Source organism: Vulpes vulpes, chromosome 4, assembly GCF_048418805.1.
Source record: "Vulpes vulpes isolate BD-2025 chromosome 4, VulVul3, whole genome shotgun sequence".
Taxonomy (NCBI): Eukaryota; Metazoa; Chordata; class Mammalia; order Carnivora; family Canidae; genus Vulpes; species Vulpes vulpes.
In genome coordinates this window covers 125410453-125416452 of record NC_132783.1, presented here as the reverse complement: position 1 = coordinate 125416452, position 6000 = coordinate 125410453, and the positions used below count along the sequence as shown (strand labels likewise).

General features: G+C 51.7%; 1 protein-coding gene across 2 annotated transcripts in view; it reads left to right on the top strand.

Moving 5' to 3' along the window:
- The first annotated feature begins 978 nt into the window (after positions 1–978).
- The window catches only part of NIM1K (NIM1 serine/threonine protein kinase), a 62727-nt gene continuing 57705 nt past the window's right edge, over positions 979–6000 (top strand). The window contains exon 1 of one of the 2 annotated variants that reach the window (XM_072756972.1): positions 979–1154. The gene's annotated coding sequence lies outside the window, so the exon portion shown is untranslated. Of the gene's footprint in view, positions 1155–2257; positions 2370–6000 lie in introns of those variants that run through there. The other variant, XM_072756973.1, reaches the window with a different exon arrangement.

Sequence of the window (6000 nt, the reverse complement as noted above, 5' to 3'; positions counted from 1 at the left end):
TCCGTAAAACGAAGGACGTGAATTTCAGTAAATAACCTCTATGCGTTGACTCTCCTGGGAATCTCATTTTCTGCTCTACGCTCAGTTCCGGTGACTCGGCTTCCCTGTTTGTATCTGGCACCTACCCTTGGCCGAGGTTTACAGCTGGGGAAGGGGCAGGCGCTTGCAGAGGCTCCCTCCCCGCTAAGCGCTGCCCAAGCAACCGGACCTGACGCGGGCGGGGGCCGGGCAGAGGGGCCACCGGCGCCGCTTTCTGCGGAGCCTAAGCCTGCCAGACTCCCCTGGAGGAACTGTCACGGGGGTTTGCTCAAAACCCCGTTCTGTCGGGACGGTTACGGGGTCGCGGTCTCCCAAGGACCCGCAAACCTTTGATCGAGGGTCTCCAGCGGTTCCGCACCCGGCGTGAGTCGAGAGCCGGGTGTGGCCCTGTCGCCGCTTCCCATCCCGGCCGTGCGAGGGCCAGACCCCGCCTCCGTGTCCCCGACGGGTGTCCCCGCGCCGCGCACCCCTCCCCCGGCGCCTCCTTCCTGGCTGCCATAGAAACCGGCCTACGAGGTCCGGGCCCGCGTCCCGGCGCCCGACAGGCCCCCGGCCCCCTCCCCGCCGCCGGCCTCCCCCGGCTGGCCCCCTCCCCCGGCCCCTGGCCCCTTCCCCCCGGCCGGCCCCCTCCCCCGGGCCCTGGCCCCCTCCCCCGGGCGGCCCCTCCCCCCGGCCGGCCCCCTCCTCCGGGCGGACCCCTCCCCCGGGCCCTGGCCCCCTCCCCCGGGCGGCCCCCTCCCCCCGTCCCCCCGGCCGGCCCCCTCCTCCGGGCGGACCCCTCCCCCGGGCCCTGGCCCCCTCCCCCGGGCGGACCCCTCCCCCGGGCCCTGGCCCCCTCCTCCGGGCCGGCCCCCTCCGCCGGGCCGGCCCCCCGCTCCCGATTGGTCCTCCGGGAGGCGCTGCGGGGCGCCTGGGTCCCCGCCGCAGAGCCCGGGCCCGGGCGGCGGGCGGGGCTTGCGGGAGCCGCCGTGGGTCCGCCGTGGGTCCGCCGTGGGTCCGCCGTGGGTCCGCCGTGGGTCCGCCGGCCGTGCCTGACAGCCCGGGAGCCTCCCGCGGGCCGGCGGCGCCCGCCACCCACGCACCAGCCGCCCGGGGCTCGCGGCCCCGCCACGGAGGTAAGCGGCGGCCGCGGGCTCGCAGCCAGCACCCCCGCCCGCGTGCCCTCCGCCGGGCTGGGGGCCTGGGGCCGCGCGGGGCGTCGGGGACAGGGAGACCCGGCTCCCCTCGGGGCGGCGGGCGAGCTGGGGTCCGCAGCAGGGCGCCCCTCCCCTCCCCTCCCCTCCCCGGGCGGCGGGGCGCGCGCGGCCGGAGGGCGTTAGGCGGGAGGCGCGGGCGCGCTGGCTGCGCCCTGGGCCCCGGAGCCCGCACGACGGCGCCCGCCCCGCGCCGCCCCGCGCCGCCCCGCCCCGCGCACACCTGGCGCGGGCACCTGAGCGCGGGGCACCTGCGCGACCCCGGACGCTGCCCGCCGACGGCCGTGGCCCCCACCGCCCCGCACCACCACGCCCCCGACACAGTCGTGCTGCCTCGGGAGACTGTGCCAGTAAGGAAGAGCCTCGGCTCCTCCTCCCGGGGGTCCCCTTCGGGAGTGTTAGGAGCTCCGGGATGACCGGGAGAGGATGGCAACGGGGTCTTTGAAATGTCCTGTCTGGTCAGCTTCTGCGTGCCTGACCCAACATCTGGGCAGGTGGACGGGTCCAGGCAACCCAGGGCAACCCAGGGCCGCAAGGATCAGCCGGCCCCACTTTTCCCTTCCTTCCTCCCCAACCTCGTCCTCCTCCCCCCCTCCCCCTCTCCCCCCGTCTTCGTCCTCCCGCGTTCAGTAGACGAGGGGCCCTCTGTGAGACCCGCCCCCACCCCCTTGCCCACCCCGCTTCAGAATGGGAGCAAGTGAACCACATTCCAAGCTCCCACCCGTGCGATTCAGACAAGTTTGGAAATTAAACAAATCGCGTTTGCGCCCGGAGACCGCGGGAATCCAGAAGGGAAACAAACAAAACCAGACCCGAAAAAATCTATTGCAAGTTAAGTCAAGATTTCAAGGGAGAATCTAAAAGGACTATTTGTTTATGGCAGTATGGGGTGTGTGTGTGCGTGTGTGTGTGTGTGTGTGTGAATGTTTGAAAAATCTATCACTCAAGCTTGCATCATCAGTATTCAATGGGATTCACAGAAGCGCTTCAAAAGATGGTTTCTGTTAGTGTTGCAAAAGCACTTCCAATGTTGGTTGCCATGGTAACCGGAGAAGTCGCCCCGCACCGTTGAGACGCTGCCTGGCTGGAACCAGGAACTGTTCTTGAGATCTCCTCACGTCCCCTCATGTCACCATGGTAATAATAATTGAGCTTATAAGACACTTGTTTCTTTTCTTTGAAGTACTAGAAGCCCCGGGCCTGGTGTCTTTAAATTTTTATCTTTTCAGAGTTTGCAATTTGTGGAACAGAGATCTTCCCTCCCAGACAACTGAGTGTAAACACTGCCCTCCAGCCTGGGCCCTGCTGGCCCAGCTCGCTCCCCACAGCTCTCTCCTCTGACCGGAGAGGCTTGAAGGAGGAGGGTGTTTGATGTTAAAGGAATCCTGGCCTGGCACCGCATCTCCCTCCTCATCCAGCATTTCAATTTGGAGTCCTAATTAGCTCTCTAATTAGGAGATGGGGGCAATGTGAGTGGAGGTCCCAGAAAGACTAGAATGGGGGAAAAGCTAAGTCCTACTGTCCTGGACTCTCCTGTCCTGTGGGCTGTTGAATTTGCCTCATGGCAAATTTATTTTTGGCTTGACCACTGTTCAGTGGTAAGCCTGGAAAACCCTTCAGAGAGGCCTCCTTCTGTGTTAGGAAAAAATGTGGGTTGGATATTTAGTTTGAGGAATGTGCTTTTTTCTAATAACTGAGCTGCATTTAAAATAAAGGCAGGTTTGTATGAAATCTAAATTTCCTGGTAATAACTACAGCTAGGCGGTGGAGCCCTCTATGCTCTTGGTTTAGCCTTAGGTTTTCAGTGGAGATAGATTCATTTGGGCGCAGCAGTGGCATCATTCAGATACTTTCATTAGCAAGTGTTGGTGTCTTTAAAGAACCATAATTCTTGATATCTCCACAATCCCTGAGCAGTGAATCCTATAAAATCAATTTTGTACGATGATGGCACATGACTGGGAAATTTGAAAACCTCTAGACTTACAGTTTTAAAAGAAGGGAAAAATAAAAAAATATTTCATCCTAGTAGGTTAATGTTTTCAGGCAAATATATAGTTTCACTTTGAGAAATTTAAAAATTAAAATATAATGTGAAATCCAACTTCATTTTTTGAAGTTCATTACAGTATCTCACTGTTAAAGACTAAAAAGCCTTAATTCGTTGGCTGATTTCTTTCAGTTCTTGAGAGGATCAGGTGTTTATAAAATTAGCCTCATTCTATTGTATTGTCATTTCCTATTGTTGTACTAGAAAAAATTTTCTAGAATTGAAGTTATGTATTTTGAGAGAAGGAAATATTCAAATTTCTTGTGAAGACAATAGTCTACAATTTGAATTAAGCAGATCACAGCTTCTAAAATTATTTTCTCCCAAGAACTTCAAAATAGCTCAGCCAGTATTATATGGTATCCTGAGGAATATTAACCAGTTTTACAGATGGGCAAGTTGCATTCAAAAGTTTCAAGTCATTTCAGTTAATCACTACATGGAAAGTGAAGAGACAAAAATACACCAGAGTCAGCCAAGACTCAGAGAAAAATCAAGATGAGAAGAAGGACAACAGAGGAATTGTGAGAAGAATTTAAGATTAGACAGAAAAATAAAACTGTAGGGAAAAGGAGTCTTAACTGAGAAAAAAAAACCGCACAGATTTAAGGAAAAAGGAGTCAAAGAGAAATAGTCAGGTGCAAAGAGAATTGCACAGAAACAAACTCAAAACCAAAACAGGGAGCAGGAAACTAAAAGGAACTCCTCATCTTTCATGGAGAACAGGGACCTTGATGTTTTTCCCAAAAGCCCAGGTATCTCATTTAGCAAACTCCTCTGACTTGTGTCGCAGAACCTATGGGAGGCCTGAGTGGCAGATTGGGGTGCACGCTGGCCCACTGCCTCCTGTTGCACCCAGACCTTGAGATGAGGCAGCGTTCCCATCTGCAGACCTGCCACATGAGGTGCTCCCAATCCTTAAGTCACCAGGAAAGCCTGTATCTCCATTTATTGGGGTCATTTAATTGAGATAATCTGTAGATGCACTTGATTATGTAATTGTATTTTTTTACTTTAAATTATAAGTTTTGATCTTTAAAAATTGCTTATCAAATAATGCATTCATCTAATTTTATGAATTCGAGCATTTTAAAAGATTCTAACAAAAACAACAGTCCCCCTCCTTGGATACAGCCACTCTCTGCTCTTGGCTGTTTGATTACTTAACCTCCCCATTTCTGAATATTTGCTTGCGTAGCTGGTCTTGATTTATCAGTTTTAGACAGAATCTATGGGCCTTCTCTCTTTTTTTTTTTTTTTGCCTTCTCTTATTGTAGGAGTGGATATAGCTCTCTCACTCCAACCCTTGCAAATTCCCCCCCTTTATTTTTGCAACATAATTGATGGAAAGAAATCAGCCAGGGCACCTTTGACATAACCTTTTATTTGGTTTCCCATTGCCGAGCATGGGAAAGCTCTTAAGAGCATCTGGCTGGGGGCAGGTGGGCTAAATGTTTCCTAAGACTTTAGCCAGTGTAGCCAAAGTTCAGCGAGTATCGGAAATAGTTGATCGTGGGTGGCCCTCGGACAAGGGAGGAGTTGCTCTTGCAGATTAGCATCTATTGTTTTGCCTAATTTGGGTTTTATACAAGGGAATGGGGAGGAAAAGTCAGTGGCTGAGTCTTTTGGGATGGTAAGGAGCCAGAGCTGCAGGGGACAAGGCCTTGTGCACATCTCAATGTAAAATTCTGTCCTACAACACCTCTGTCAGGTAATATCACAATTTTAATTAAATCGATGTTGAGTTAGCATTACGATCGTATAATTATTGTTCACTGCAGAGCCAAGTTGTAAACTACGATATTTCTTTTTTCTGTACAATTTTTTTGGAGAAAAGAATTATTTCTTATTTGCTTAATTTTTAGGAATCTATTGTTATTTCTTCCCAGATATGCTAGTGGATCTGTAAAACACCTCTCGTATGTATTTTCTACACAACAAAATGCATCAGATAGTCGTTGGTTCCTTCTGGGCTGCCCCTCATCCCCACCCTCCAAAATGGAGCCCTCAGATCCCCAGTCTGAACCAGTTCTTTTGTGGCCTTGACACACACCCACATTGTGAGATTTCCCTTCACTTCACTTCTTTGCGGATTCCTTGTTCTCTTGTTTTTCTCTCTGTTGATTTACTCTTTCATTTTGTAAAGCATCCACTGTGGTAACTTCTTCTTCTTTTTTCTTTTGTACTGTGGTAGCTTCTTAAAGAGTTATGGGAAAGTTTTGAGACCTCGCATGTCTGAAAATGTCTTTATTTTACTCTCGCACTTGGTAGTTTGAGTGTAGGTATAGTTCTAGGCTGGAAATTAATTCCTGCAAATTTCTGAAGGCATTGGTCCATTGTTTTTAGCTTCTGGTGTTGCTGTAAGTTCAGTATCATCCTGATTCTTGATTCTTGGCCTGAAATCTATTTTTTCTGTCTGGACCTTGTAGGATTCTCTCATTGTTTTATGAAATTTCACTAAGTATGAATTCATCTTCTATGGATTATGTTCACATACCTACTGGGCCTTAGAAACTTGTATCCTGCCCTTCTGGGGAGTTAATGATATAGGCATACTTGGAAAAATCATTCCATTTTATTGGTTACTTTTCCTTGCCATATATTGATTATTTTATTGCATCAACTCAAGACTTCTAGCTTTGAATGACTTGGTTGCTGCTCTTTGGAATCATGCTTGCTTCCAGGCCATTTTGCATTCCATTTGTTTTCTTACCACTT